The 16,459-nt window shown below is 39.9% G+C and overlaps 1 protein-coding gene across 1 annotated transcript in view; it reads left to right on the top strand.

Moving 5' to 3' along the window:
• Positions 1-16,459, top strand: part of CSMD1 (CUB and Sushi multiple domains 1) — a 1,628,138-nt gene that overhangs the window by 803,541 nt on the left and 808,138 nt on the right. The gene's annotated exons all lie outside the window — the stretch shown is intronic.

The raw sequence follows: 16,459 nt of genomic DNA, 5'->3' as shown, positions 1-16,459 counted from the left end.
CCCGCGGCAGATTCATGTCAATGTATGGCAAAACCAATACATAATTGTAAAGTTAAAAAAAAAAAATACATGCTTTCTTTTATTTTTCTTTTGACAAGTTCTTAAAGAGGGCTAATGTTTATATCAACTGAAAGCCATGTTTTTCAAATAACACTAGTAGTTTAAATTGGTGTGGCTATTTTGCAAGGTAATTTTTTGAGTGTTAAAATGTTTATCTCCTATTATTTATTAATTTAGTTTCCTTGGTATTTATTCTTGGAAAATAGTTACCTATTTGCATCAAAGGCAAATATAAGGATGCACAGAGAAACATCTTTTGTTAAAATAAAAATTTGAAGCATTTTAAATGTCTGTTAATAGGACAATTATTATGTTAATCTATATGTGTGTATATATATATATATATATATACATATCATGAAATACTACACATTAATGTAAAGAAAATATAGATTTGTGTGGATTAAATATAACACTTATATTCAAGAAGAACATTTGTTTAAAAATGCAAAGTGATGATTTACAGTTTATACATCTATGTAAAGTATTAATGCATGCATTAAAATATGCAAACAATGAGGTGTGTGGAAGAAGAAGCATTGGAATAAGAAGAATAAAATAATTTTGATAATTTTTCTTCTGTTTTACAATACAAATACAAACCTACCTTACCTGCATCATTTAAATTAATATGTAAATAGTTAGATGGTCAAAGATTGGGAATAGGATATTAGCAGAGATGGAAATGTGTATGATCTACATGTTAAATAATCATTAACATCTTGCTAATATCCAGGTAATAAAGCTATATACATAGAATTTTAATGAGTTTTACAAATGAAATAGTATCTATTTTTAAATTTTTATTTTGACTTTTTGTTTTAGCTGATTTATTTTAATTTAAATACACATGCACATCTAATTTATATATAAATTTTGGAATACATTTCAAGAAAGTTGTGCTCTTATAAGGTGTCGAGAAATTGACATAGATTTTCTAGAGGGTCAACTGGCCATGTCTATATGAAAGTGTAAATTTCCCTCAGATATCAGCCCATTAATTACAACTGTAATAATTTATTCTGCAAAAATAAACATGCAAAAGTGTGAATATGACTATTTTCTACCATGTTGGGTGTACAGATGAGAAATGGAGAGGTGTCCATGAGGAGGAGGTCATTCTGTCTCCACGCAGCAGGTCACTACAGAGCCAATCAGAAGGTTTAGGATGTATAAACACAGAAAGACTGATAGTACATTTATGAAATTTATTCACAGTATCCTAGTTTGAGAAAAATGTATATACAACAGATTTTTTCTGACCTTCAGGAAAAGAGTCTTCAGCCAAGTTTCAATTTGTGAAAAAATGAGTATAGTCTTCTGTTTTGATAAACATGTTATGAAGTATGTGTTATTTGGAAGAATAACAACTCTTAAGTCAATATATTTAGGCAGAAGCTCGTAGTTGAATAAAGAGACTTCCACTGGTCTGACCAAGGGTGACGGGGGCATGAGATATACATGCAATGCCAAATCCAGGAGGGCCGGGGGCATGTGACCTGAGAACTGTGGGATTCCTTAGGTGATACCAACAACAATAAAGGACATGAAAAGACAGGCTCTAAGTCTCCAGGCAAAAAGTGGTGCTGCTGCAGTGAGTTCTGATGATTAGGTTGGGGGAGATCGGCCAGTGGCCCAGTGTTCAATTCCAGAGCAGAAGTCTGTACTCTGAGGGTGGAGGTGAAAGTCAGTTCTGTTGTGTCTGTTTAGGCTGCTTGCTGGCTCTTGGTGGAGGAAGGTTCCTTGTTCCTCTGTTTATATAAGATGGTTCTAGTAATGACTGGGTGAGGTAAGTATAGACTGTGCTCCAGGTTTCTGTAAGGATGAATCTAGTTAGTGTTCATAAAGAGCTTTGTAAGAGTCCCAGGTATCAAAACATCTCACTGGAGGTATCTTGCCAGGCTCGCTTTCTCATGGACACTTGAGAATGTACCTGTTCTATTCTGCCACTGTATTTAGCAGGCCGCTGGTATCCTTCAGTTAGTGATTTAAACTGCAGCTCGGGAGGATGCACAGGTAAACCACTCCTGAATGAGAACCCTGAAAAAATAGGAATGGAGAGAAAGGCAGTGTGTCCAGTTCACCAGAAGTGTCCAGTGCAGCTCTAAGGCTGCCTGTAGTATTAGGAGATTGATCATGGTTTCCCTCATGCTCAAGTTCCAAAGCTTTTAACTATATAGTCTTGGTTCTCAGGCTAGCTAGTTATTAGTTTGTTCATAAATCATTTCACTTTTTCATCCATGGATCCATTGGCACCAACCAGCTATCCTGTTGAGGTGACTAATTGATTGAAAAAAAAAAAAAAAAGATACCAAAAAAGAGAATTTTAAAAGAATGAAATCAAAATGGTTCCAGTAATTTACTAGGGGAAAAAAAAGTTGGTAAAATGAAAACTAAATGGCAATTCTACAAACATATTGATCCACTCAGTTGGAAAGGTTGGCGGACTCACAACTACAGTGCTTTCAAAGCTCCATGAGGGCTTATGCCTGTGAGAGCATCGTAGCATTACCACATGTTTCCGGCGTGCAAATTCTTAGAGCAGAATTCAGAGTTAGAGTCTTCTCACTTAATTCTGGTAGCATGGAACTTTTAATTTGTCAACAACAAATTGGAGGAACTGTTTAAAGCTTAGGAATGGTTACCTACTGGAAACCAAGTGCTTAACAGGAAACAAAAGCCTTCTGCAGTTGGAGACATAACAGGAGCAGAAGTCTTCATTTTGGATAAGTTTGCAGCCATTGGCAGGGGATGGGGGTTCCCTTTGGCTTCATGATGCCAAAGGTCATCCTTAGAAAACAGCTTTGAGAAGAACTATACCCATACTCCTCCTGCAAGTTTATTTTCCCCTGTTGTTGTTCGGTCACCCGGTCATGTCTGACTCTTTGTGACTCCGTGGACTGTAGCCCGCCAGGCTCCTCTGTCCCTGGGATTTCCCAGGCAATAATACTGGAGTGGATTGTCATTTCCTTCACCAGGGGATCTCCCGGACCCAGGGATCAAATCACTCTCTCCTACATTGGCACACAGATTCTTTACCACTGAGCCACCAGGGAAGGCCCCGCATTCTTTCCAAATACTGACTTGCAAATAGAGACTGCATGATTTTCTTTTTTTTTTTTTTTTTTTTCTCAGTGGCGTGTGTCCTTCCTATCTAAAGGATCATTTAAAGTCTGGGAACACACTCATTAGCAAGTGCTGCTCTGCCTTCATGGCACTCAGAGGAAAACCTATACCATGCTAGCAACACACGCCATTTTAAGAAGTCAGTTAAATAAAATTGAAAATGCCTGTTTACTAAAGAATCATACCAACTGAGCAACATAAGGAGAAACTAACTTGTGATTCTGTATTCTATTAAAAGAACAGAATGTCAATCCTCAGGGCTCACTCAGCCTTTTTCAACAGTTCCCTTTTAAAATGCATTCATCAAAAATGTTTATAGGTAATTGCAAATGATGTTCAAAAACTGTGGCTAAAGATTTGAATTAGGAATAATGGCTTACTCATTTAGGATTAAATGGGCTTGCAGTTGGAAGGTGAAGTCTTAATGTAATAGCTTCCGTGTATTCATAAACATTTATCTATGGAATAGTATAATCCTTATTTGGCAGAACACTCATGAATTGAATTTTAAAATGTTTTCTTGTTTTTCAAAAGTATTACTAGATGATTTGGGGAAGATTTGTCTCACAAATGTGACTACAGATGGTTCTAAAATTCCTCTGTTTTTTTAATCATTTTAATTACATTTCCAGATATGAGAGAGTCGTGAGGTCACTCATAAATATTTTTGCAGTTTGATTTTAGTGTTCCATGTGTTTCCAGTTCAAAATTATCATGATAAAAGGGTAGTTATACAAAAATTTAAGAACGGAGACATATTGTAAGGAAACATAAGGGGAGCTTGGTTAACAGCATCCATCCATCTGCATGTGAGCTCCATAAATGGAAATCTTGTCTGTTTTGTTTCCATGGAACCTCGAACAGTGCCTGGCACACAGTGGGGGCTCTCTGTCTTTTATCAACGATGCCAAGAAATGTGACCAATTCACAATGTGAATTGTGACCCAGTTGTGACCTGGCCAGTGGATCTAAATTTCTTTACCATTTCCCATTTCCCCCCTCATTTTCTATCCTTTCCTTCACTGCCTGCCTTTCTTGCCTCTACTGTTCCTCTTTTCTGATTTCCCAGATCTTCTCTCAGATCTGTTAGCAGCATTTATGATTCTGCCTCTTAGCCCAGCCCTGCACAGGGCAAGGTACCCAGTGACTAGACAGGACTGTCTGCACCAGCTTCATCTGTGCACCCAGTGTTAGCCCAGCAAGAGCATTTTGGGGCTTTGCTGATGTTGCTGTTCAGTTGCTAAGCCGTGTCCGACTCTTTGCAACCTCAAGAACTGTGGCACACCAGACTCCTCTGTCCTCCACTATCTCTTGGAGTTTTCTCACATTCACATCCACTGAGTCAGTGATGCTCTCTAACCATCTCATCTTCTGCCACCCTTTTTTCCATTTGCCTTCAATCTTTCCCAGCACCAGGGTCTTTTCCAATGAGTCAGCTCTTCGCATCAGGTGGCCAAAGTGTTAGAGCTTCAGCATCAGTTCTTCCAATGAATATTGAGTGTTGATTTTCTTTTTAGAATTGGCTGGTTTGACTTCCTTGCAGTCCAAGGGACTCTCAAGAATCTTCTCCAGCACCACAATTTGAAAGCATCAGTTCTTTGGTGCTCAGCCCTCTTTATGGTCCAACTCACACATCCATACATGACTCCTGGAAAAACCATAGCTTTGACTATTCTGATCTTTGTCAGCTAAGTGATGTCTCTGCTTTTTATTATACTACCTATGTTTGTCATAGCTTTCCTTCCAAGGAACAAGTGTCTTTTCATTTCATGGCTGCAGTTGCCATCCACAGTGATTTTGGAGCCCAAGAAAGTAAAATCTGTTACTGCTTCCACTTTTTCCCCTTCTATTTGCCATAAATTGATGGAACTGGATGCCATGATCTTAGGATTTTGAATGCTGAGTTTCAAGCCATCTTTTTCACTCTGCTCCTTCACCCTCATCAAGAACCTCTTTAGTTTTTCTTCCCTTTCTACCATTAGGGTAATGTCATCTGCATACTTGAGGTTGTTAATAATTCTCCCAGCAATCTTGATTCTAGTCTGTCATTCATCCAGCCTGGCATTTCATATGATGTACTCTGCATATAATTTCTCTTGCAGAAATTTACATGTCTGCCACCTTCTAAAATGCACTGTCTTTGTCCAACCCCAACACCCCTCTCAGAGTCAGAGTCTAACAAATATTTGCTGAATTATCAAATTATGATTCTCATCAAATTTGACTTTAACAGAGCAAATTATGATGAGCTCTTGTGGACAAGAAATCTGAGTCATCATTTTTATCATGTAGCAGATTTCTTGAAATATACAAGGGATCCATGAATTCTGATCAAATTTTAAAAAATCAAGAGCTTTAAAAATTAGGATAAAATGGCATATATTTAACTGAAAAAGAAACTGAGCCATGTTCATATTTCCTCTCATTGAGTAACTTCTGAGATTTGCAAACCTGTTTGTTTTTTCTTTTATGCCATATGCATTTACTACCTGCTTAGAATGTAGCTGCAGAAAAAATAAAATAAAATCAGACCTAAATCTCTGGAGAACTATAGATTTTTCTTTGAAGTTCTAAAGGGCATATGTCAGTTTTACAATCATTATATAAATCTCTCAAACTAAAAGCCATGGGGAAAGTTAAACTTTTTTTCTGATTGATTGAATTGCTGCTTTGTTTTCTTTTTAAAATTTTGAACACTCTGCATTAAAAATAGATATTATGGGGTTTTACAGTGGAAAACTAGTAGTAATAAACTCTTCTGGGTAGATTTTGACCTTTTATACGAAAGATTTCTTAATTGGAGACTCTGCACATTATTCAGTTTTTTATTCCCTATATAGAAGCAAGTACATGTGGTTTGTGATGTTGAAATGTAAAATATATCCACAAGGCATGGCATCAACCTTAGAGAATATGCTTCCAAAAGAACATATGGTAGTAAAAGCCTGAAATTCACAACCAAAATATTTGGGCATTAATGCTAATTCTGCTACTAATGAAGGTGATGCTGCTGTGATAAGAAATTCACTTCTCTGGGATGTAACATCCTCACATGTAAAAGGGAAAAGCTCTTCCCACCTCAGTTCCCATTTTCAGTTTTGGAACTTACACGTGTCCCTACACAGGAAAGGACTTTTAATCAAAACCAAGCAATGGATGACTTGGCTTACCTAAGACCTTGAGAGCATTTGGAAGGTGACGCAGAGGCTAATACTTATTCTGGGAAATGCACTGCAAATACAGGTGCTGAAAATTTCATGAGGGGGTGAGTTTTATGATGCTCAGAAGTTGTAAGCTTTGAGAGAAGTGACCTGTGAGTTGTGGAGGAAGGCTCACATTGGAGTTACAAGAACGAGAAGAGGCCAGTCTTGAAGGAGAGGACAGTGAAATACAAGTGAGAGGAATTCAGGGGGAGGAAGCAGAAGGGCTACAGTGAGGATAAATCTGGGAAACCAAATTGAGGTCCTTAGGTGGGAGTCATTCTGTGAATGCAGCCCTACAAGTGTGACCCTAGCCTGAAACACGAGAGTAAGTCATCACAGTCTCTTAAGTGATATTAGGTGGGTAAAGGCAGGGATGTGGCAGCATGTGGAAAAGTTAGGAAAACACAGTATGATACGGGGCAGGTCCAAGACCATGGAGAACTGGGCTGAAGTCAAAGCAAGGGGAATTGAAAATGATGGTACACTCTAACCAGTGGCACATAATGAGTCTGGGTAGGAGAACCTGGATGTGGCCAGGGGGACTGCTGGCTTTAGATATGCGATGTGATACACACACACAGATCAACCCTCCTCAGTGCCCAGAAGGACTTCCAGGAGACATGGCGTCCTGGAAATGCAGGCATGTTGGGTGTGGAAACTGCCATTGTGAACTTGAGCCTCAACTGGACACTTATATATTTCTTTTATTGGGGAATATTTGATGGGTTTCCTAGGAGGTTTAGTGGTAAAGAATCTGCCTGCCAATGCAGGAGACTCCGGTTCAGTCCCTGGGGTTGGGAAGACCATCTGGAGAAGGAAATGGCAATCCACTCTAGTACTCTTGCCTGGAAAATTCCATGGACAGAGGAAACTGGCACATAGGGTTGTATGGGGTCACAAAGAGTTGGACATGACTGCGCACACACATACACACAATTGATTTACAGTGTTAATTTCAGGAATAAGCAAAATAAGGAATAAGCAGTGATTCACTTACATACAGACACATACATACACATTTTCAAATTCTTTTCCCTTTTAGTTTATTACCAGATATTAAATAGTTTTCTGTGCTATATACTCTATATAGTATACGTGCTATATACTATAACTATATATAATTGGTTATCTATTTTATATATACTAGTGTGTATGTTAATCCCAATCTTCTAATTTATCCCTCTGCCTGCCTTTCCCCTTTGGTAACCACAAGTTCTTCTATGTCTGTAGGTCTATTTCTATTTTGTATATAATTTCACTTGTATTTTCTTTTAGACTCCACATAAAGATGATATCACTTGATACTTGTCTTGTCTGACTTATTTCACTTAGTGCGATAATCTCATGTGCATCCTTGTTGCTACAAATGGTGTTATTTCATTTTTTATACCTGAGTAACAGTCTGTTACTCAACTAAACATTTAAAAGTCCGTACATTTGTCATTTGGAGACGGAAATGGCAACCCACTCAAGTTTTCTTGCCTGGAGGATCCCATGGACAGAGGAGCCTGGTGGGCCACAGCCCATGGGGTCACAAAGAGTCGGACAGGACTGAAGTGACTTAGCACGTGTTTGTCATTACGTTCACTTAGAAGGGTAAGGAGACAGGATAGTGAGTGTGGCGGTGGGACAACAGCAGATAGAGGACTACCTCCTGCTCACCAGTTAGCAGGAGGGCTGTGGGCATAGCCAAGGGGATGTAGTCCACACACGTGGGCAGGGAGTCACTGTGGCTTTTAAACCAGTGCCTCAGAGCATCCCTCCCCATGTGACACCTGCATAGGACGGAACCTCAGCCTAAAGGCACAGCCCTCACAGAAGTGCCCAGCTGTGGCTTCCCAACAGGCTTCGACTGACTCCTCCAGGTGACTGCAGTCAGGGGTTAGGTGCTTGACCTCATCAAGAAATAGGTGAAGATTTGGGGAGGAACCAAGCCTGACGTGGTCAAGTGCGCTGGCCTGCATAGAAGAGGAGGCCTCTTCCTCTTGGGGCAGCATCTTGGAAGCTGGTGTTAGAATAATACCATAAGATGAGGAAGCATGCTAGAAGTACCAGGTACTGCTTGGAAAGTTCAGACACCTGTCATGTCTTTTAGGATCTGCCTTCAGTTAACAAAACCTCACTTCATTTTGTACAAATTGAATCAAATAAAATATATTAGAAAAAATTATGTTGGTGTAAAGTAGATTTCTGGTGCTAACCTAAGTTTCAGTTCCAGTAAACTTCATCCTCTTGAGAAATGGATTCCTTTCTTAAGGGATGCATGATTATTAGTCAGAAAACTATGTGTTAGCTGTGGCAGGGTGAGATGGGTCTGGTCTCCATCATGCTGACCTGGGTTCAGACTTGGACTTTGCTACTAGGAAGTGTGACATTTAGGCCAGCTTTGAAAGTCACCAGTCCTAACTTTTTAGGTCACCTTTTGTATGAATAATAACTACTTTACTTCTATACTCTTTGAATTGTAATTTCAGTTCTGTAGTTGATTTTTATTTTTATCCATCAATAAAATGACTCTCAATTGATCGGCATTCACCACGGCATTCACACTGTTAACAATATTTAAGAAAAAAAAGTGTGGATGCTGTCTAACATAATTAGTAAATCCAGTTTACCAGTGTATTTTACGTACAAGATACTTGTGTGGAAGGACTTCAATATGTTCTCTTTTTAAGATCTACATTCAAATTGGGAATGTTTTATTACTTTAGTGATCTGTATCCACTGGATTAGCTTGAACAGATATGGACTTTCCATATCATAGTATAAACATTATTCTAAGTTACCTCCTACTTAGGGGTTTCCCAGATGGTGCAGTGGTAAAGAACCTGCCTACCAATACAGGAGATGCAAGAGACACAGGCTCCATCCCTGGGTTGGGAAGATCCCCTGGAGGAGGGCATGGCAACCCACTCCAGTATTTTTGCCTGGAGAATCCCATGGACAGAGGAGCCCGGTGGACTCTGAAGAGAAGCCTGGCAGCCTCAAAGCTGAAGCATCTTAGCATGTGCAGCTTATACTTATGGGGTGTGGGGCAGTTTTGAAAGACTTTGGTGTTTCTTGACGTTGCTCCAGAGCACAGCATTCTCAGAATAGATCATTAACATTCAAACGGTCTGGCAGGAATGGAAAGCAGGTCGCTGGGGCCACCTCCTGCTGCTGTCACTGTTCTGAGAAATCTCAGCCAAATCACTCCACTTGCCATGAGCATGTAGCAAGCTCTAAGATTCAAATGGGATTCGTGGGAACGTTGTGCTGCATGAGTTTATCTATCCCCCAGAGTGAACCAAACTGCCACAATCCAAGGGCATGGCGCCCCCTGAGCCCACCGTCACCTCTGACCCCATCTGCAGGTGGGGGTCTCCCTCACCCTCACTCGGGGTTGACGGTTCACTGCAGGAGCTCACACTGAGCGTGTTGATCTCAGTTGTGATCTATGACAGGGACCAGACACAGAATAAAATCCACCCAAGGGAGAGACACGAGAGGCCCCGGAGGGCCCCGCATGAGCCCCCTGTGGAGTCAGCCTGCACAACCCTCCTGGCACCCGTGAGTCACCCTTTGCACTAGAGTTCCCAGCCAAGAAAGCTTGTCTGAGCTGGTGTCCAGGGTTCTTTCTGGGGTTTCACTTTGTGGGCGTGACTGATTGATGCATTATTCAAATGACAGCTCAGTCTATGGGCCTACTGACACCATGCGGCCCAAAGCCCCCACCACAAACCCCAGTGATCCTCTTTCTGCAGACAGCCACATGTGGCCATCATCCCAGAAGACAGGATACTTCCCTCAGCTGTGAAGAAGCTGACCTCCCAGAAACTAAGGGCAAATGCCAGATGTTTCTTTGGGCAAGATCAGATTTTTTAAAACAATACACCTAAAACTAAAACATGGTATTTCCAAAGATACATACAAGAATCTTATTTCTTGGCCTACAATTTTGTAGACAAAAGGAACTGTATAAATGATGAGAGTGAATATAAGATGTCACAGAGGGACGCTGAAGGAAATGTAGAATGATTCAGATCCAAATCTGAATAATTTCTGCAAGTTGACGAGTGGCTTTTATTCCTTTAATCTTGAATTCAACAGACATTTTGAAAGGCTATTACATGTTTGTTGAGTGAGATGGGTGTGATCACTGTGTGCCTGGCACTGATGGTGGGGTGTGCAAATGGGCGGATAGAAATCATTTCAGTAATGACACAGACTGTACACACGTTCACTTGCTATGAGGTCATGAAGGAGAAGGCTTACAGTTCTCTAAAGATGTTGAATAGAAAGGGTTTGCTTAGCCCTTATTTCTGCTTGCACTATCCAGACTGGCATCAACCCACTCTCAATCCAATGGTGAAATAGACAGATTTACATACTTGAGAGGGGCTTCGCTGGTGGCTTAGTTGGTAAAGAATCCACCTGCAATGCGAGAGACCTGGGTTTGATCCCTGGGTTAAGAAGATCGCCTGGAGAAGGGACTAGCTACCCACTCCAGTATTCTTGCCTTGAGAACTCCATGGACAGAGGAGCCTGGTGGGCTACAGTCCATTGGGTCTCAAAGAATCAGACACGACTGAGCGACCAACACTTTCATATACTTGAGATGAAGCTCCTCCTACTGAAAAGTTCTACAAAAGAGGATGTGCACAGACCTCGTGTTATTTTCCAGTCACATAAGCAGGAATGCTTCACTCATTTCAGTCTTTTAGATGATCTGTGCGTGATTGTAACTTACAAAGTAATATTGAAAATCTGTAACTTAGAAACTATTTAGCATATAGCAAACAAGTCCCTTCTAAGACTATCAGAACACCATTGAATGCACAGGAAAAGTTAATTTTTAAAAACAGCTGTGGGTTTTCAAACATCATTTTGAAGACATTGACGTACTCTTTCATATAGTTCATGTATGTTTTATTAACACCTCACTCTGTGAATTATTATTCCTAATTTCTACCAATGGTTACAATTACATGAAGATTTATATTCTGAGATGAAGTGCAAGATCAAACTGTCGAGAAAGAAAGAAGGTGATGGTATAGCTACATTTTAAATTATTGCTGTAAAATCAAGGTCAAGCAAGGAACAGTTTTAAGTGCTTTCCTAAAAAGAAGAACATTTAAAGTTTTTATTCATATTAATGAAATCTCAAGGGTTTGATAAAAATCCACCCTGATTCTATGGATGTATATTAGAGAAAAACATTGTTTAGCTTTCAGTTTGAATTATTATTTTAGGGAATGGAGATATTTAGGCTGTTTAAAAAACTTCACTGGCAAAACCTGCTTCCATCTGTAATGAAAGACAGCTACCTAAAATTGAAGTGATTTGACTGTTATTAAAATTCAATTTGACAGTCATAAATTACATCTTCATAGAGTCAAGCATATTCTTTATGTTGTAGATATCAAAATATAACTACACATTTCTGCAGGAACACAAATGCAAAGCAATTTCATTCAGATAACACATGTTTTAAAATGTAGTTTAGGCTTTAGTTGATTGCAGCAAGAGCTGGCCAGTTTTAAAGACTGAGGAAATCTGTTTTATGCCCTCTCAGTCAATGAATGAGACTAGATATCTTATCAAAGAAGAAGCTCTTTCTTCCTGAGTTCTAATTTTGAGTTGGGATCAATGCTGAATTATTTTCCCCATGTGTCATCTCAACATTTTTGCCCTTAGAATCTATATTGGAAACCGTCTCTGTAAATCCACCCCCACACATGGTACCTGCAGATTATGAAGAATCTAAGGAACGTGTTAAAGTTCATTCGGGCTCATCACCATCTCGGCCCCACCGTTTATGCTATCCTCGCCTGTCCCCTCTGTGCAGCTCACTTGTGCACCAGATGACGCAGATCATCAGGTGTAAACCATGTCTGCCTTGCCCAGTGACACGAGCTTGAAAGTCACCTGCCTTCTCTGGACCCGGGAGCCCTCATGCACAGAAGAGGGATAACTGATGCAGGCGATCTGAGGTCCTTACCTACTCTGATTTGGCGTCATGCTTGTATGCACTTGCAGCTCCAAATACAGGCCAGTCTGTGTCAAACCTATGGGCTTTTGCTTATTATTATTTTTTTGTGTGTGTGGTTTAAATTGCCATGCCGTTTTCACCTCCCTGATTAGAGCAGTCCTCCTGATATTAAAGGCCCAGGTTAATCATTATTTCGAGTGTGAATGTGCCCTCCTCCTCAGCCACCCAGGGTGATCAGTTACTCCTTCCTGTACAATTTATCTTTAATTTTGTATTGGACTATAGTAGATTAACAGTGTGATAGATTCAGGTGAGCAGCAAAGGGACTCTGTCATACTTATACATGTATCCATTTTCCCTCAAACTCCCCTCCTATCCAGGCTGCCACATAACACTGAACAGAGTACATGTGGACTCTAAAAAGAAATGATATAAATGAACTTATGTTCAAAACAGAAATAGACTCATAGCGAAAGAAATTATGGTTGCCAGGGGGCAAAGAGATAGTTTGGAGTCAGCATGTATAAGCTGCTATATTTAAACTGGATAACCAACAAGGTCCTACTGTACACCTCCTGTATGATTTTGGCATAGTGCTCACCAAGTTTATGTAACGATCTTGGTAGCTTATGGTGAATGGTGTCGGATTTGTGATCTCCAAAGAAGAGGATTTAGCCTCAGGACCAGGGACCAGGCTTGATCGCTCAAGAGCTTTTGCATAGCCGAGTTTTATTAAAGTGAAAAAGAGACAGAGAAAGCTTCTGAGATAGACATCAGAAGGGGGTGGAAAGTGCCCCCTTGCTAATGTTAGTAAGGGAGTTATATACTTTTTTAATTGGCTATTGCAATAAATCAAAAGAATATCTCAAGGTTGTAAAGATCTTACTAGACCCACTCCCACAATTTACATTATAAAATGACAGGATTAGAACTAACCATAGAAAGGTCTTTCTAGACCCACACCCATAAAATACAAATATCTTGTTCTAAGATAACAAGATTAGTCAGTATGTTTTCAAGAAGGGCTTCCCTTGTAGCTTAGTCAGTAAAGAATCTGCCTGCAGTGCCAGAGACCCAGGTTCGGTCCCTGGGTCTGGAAGATCACCTGGAGAAGGAAATGGCAACCCACTCCAGTATCCTTGCCTGGAAAATCTCATGGACAGAAGAGCCTGGTGGGCTGCAGTCCATGTGGTCACAAAGAGTCAGGCACGACTGGGCGACTGACAATTTTCAAGAGGGAGAAACTGTCCTCAAGCAGGATACATTGTTGTTGTATAATCCTTAGTACATAGATTAAGCAGAGTTGTGTTGTTGCATAATCATCAGTTATGTGACTAAGACTAAGGAATGTAGAGAAAAAAAAGAGACGTCTGTCCTTTCCTCCACCTTGAGATTTCCAGACCTCTATCTCCTTCTCAGGGACCCTGGACTTCTTATCAGCCTGCCTAGGAATTGACTCTCTCAATCCCATCTTCTGACACTTAGACAACCCTGAGGCAGGAGCTGTGTATTTGTCATTTAATTTTTTTCCTGTAGGAAGGGAACACAGGAAGCTCTGCATATACTTTTCTAATCATTGCCAGGACTTTAAAATAGACTTCTCTCCATGTAAAGAAAACACTTCTGAATACCACCTGATTCTTTGTAGCAGTCAGGACAGCTGGGGGATGCTGCATTAACAAACTGCCTCCATGTCCAGGTACCTCCAGGGGTTTCTCCCTGGATGTGTGTCCATGTGGCTCAGTGGGGTCTCTGCTCCCTCCTCTGTCCCCCAGCTTCCCTCGGAGCCCCACCCATGGTGCAGCCTGGATCTGATGTTCTTGGTGTCCAAGCAGAGGGGAAGGAGACAAGACATGTCCAACTCTGGTGCTGAAAGACTGCTGGGAAATGACATGCACTTTCCGCCCACATTTCATTACTCAGTAGGCAGTCCTGACTTTATCAATGCATAATTGTTTACCCTGCTGTGGAGAGGGACTTCAGAGGGAGGTCAATTACAATACGGTCGACCACACTTACAGCCCAGTGACACAATTATCGGTGGTTTCTGAGTGTGTGGTGGTGAAATCACATTTGGTCTTGATGTGGTTCTCATCCTTATACAGGAGGGATTGTTAAGGCAGCATGTTAATAGGATGGTGGGAATGATGTAAATGTTGGAGAGTGTTGAGATGTCATGTCCCTGGGTATGTTCCAGCATCTCTTGATTTATAGTCTGTGGGAACTTGAATAGAATTCATACCCTGCTGATGAGTGAAAACTGTGTAAATCTTAATTATGTTGAATAGGTTCATAGTGCTTTTCAGGTCAACTATATCCTTCTACTTTTCTATCTATTCATTCTATAATTTTTGATAGTTTGATATTAAAATTCTAACTAAATATCTTAATTTATCTACTTAAAAATAATTGTAATGTACAGTGGCACTATATGTAACTTTGTTCTGTATTTTCCAAGTCTTTTGTAGATGTGTTATCATGCTTTCACAATTAAACACAAAAAACAAGAAAGGAAAAACAGTAAGAAAGAAAGAAAAATGGAAGAAGTATACACTTGTACTATGAACCTACTAAATAAAAAGATATGTTCTATAGATGAGGAAGCCAGGAAACCAGACAGCCTTTCCCCAAAGCAGTAATAAATGGAGCTGAACTCTAAGAAAGTGACGTCTTTATAAAGCTCCATGAGGAAGCACTCTACAGAAAGCGCAGCTGTGCTCCAGTTCAACAGACTGGAATTTAATACTGCATGAGCCATTAAGATGAGACCCTGTGATGAGAAGGAAATGGTTACATCATTATATGGTGCATAACAGTTATGACTAATGAAATCAGGAAAATTAAACCCATGTTTCAAACAGTAAACTATCATAAGAACTGGCATACTCAGTCATCTAGCATTACACCAACTAGAACTCAATTAATCGATACTTCTGTTAAACTCATTACCGTCTATAGAGGCAAAATGGCAATTCAAAAATAAATTTCTCAACCTGTGAGCCTTACACTTCACAGCTAGTTCATAGCTGCCTGAAGACATAATTCCTAAGATTTAAATGTTTATTCTTCATACTGTATGCATTTATTTTGCTTTGCTTTCCAAACCAGCAAGTAAATGGTTGGGGTATGACTGTTTCTCTCTCTCTCTCTCTACGTATGAATATATATTTGTTATTGTTCATTCACTAAGTCATGTCTAACTGTTTGTGACTCCATGGACTGCAGCACATGAGGCTTTCCTGTCCTTCACTATCTCATAGAGTTTGCTGAAATTCATGTCCATTGAGTCAGTGATGCTATCTAACCATCTCATCCTCTGCTGACCTTTTCTCCTCTTGTCCTCAATCTTGTCCAGCATCAGTGTCTTTTCCATTGACTTGGCTCTTCACATCAGGTGGCCAAAGATTTGGAGCTTCAGCTTCAGCATCAGTCCTTCCAATGAATATTCAGGACTGATTTCCTTTAGGATGGACTGGTTTGATCTTCTTGCAGTCCAAGGGACTCTCAAGAGTCTTCTCCAACACCACAGTTCAAAAGCAGCAATTCTTCGGTGCTCAGCCTTCTTTCTGGTCCAACTCTCACATCCATACACGACTTCTGGAAAAACCACAGCCTTTACAATATCAACCTTTGTTGGCAAAATGATGTCATTGCTTTTTAATATGCTTTCTAGGTATCTCATAGCTTTCCTTCCAAGGAGCAAGCATCTTTTAATTCCGTGGCTGCAGTCACCATCTGCAATGATTTTGGAGCCCAAGAAAATTTCCACTTTTCCCCATCTATGTGCATGAAGTGATGGGACTGGATGCCATGATCATTTTTGAGTGCTGACTTTTATTTTAAATACCTGGACTTTAATTTTTACAAGTAAGGATTTTATTGTAACATAATAAAAGATTGTTTTTTCTTTTATAAAGATTTCTGCCATGCCCATTAGACCTTTTAAAAATATTTTGCTTTATTGAAAATAATTCATTAACAAAATTTTGAAAATAGAGATTATATTTTAAAAATACAGCTTCAATGGTAGGAGATAAATACTCTTTACTTTTGGACTGTTCTATTTTTCTCCCTCTGAATATGTATGTGTTTGTGTGTT

This window comes from Dama dama, chromosome 32, assembly GCF_033118175.1.
Source record: "Dama dama isolate Ldn47 chromosome 32, ASM3311817v1, whole genome shotgun sequence".
Classification (NCBI taxonomy): Eukaryota; Metazoa; Chordata; class Mammalia; order Artiodactyla; family Cervidae; genus Dama; species Dama dama.
The sequence above is the reverse complement of the archived record's forward strand: the minus strand, read 5'-3'. Positions and strand labels throughout refer to the sequence as shown.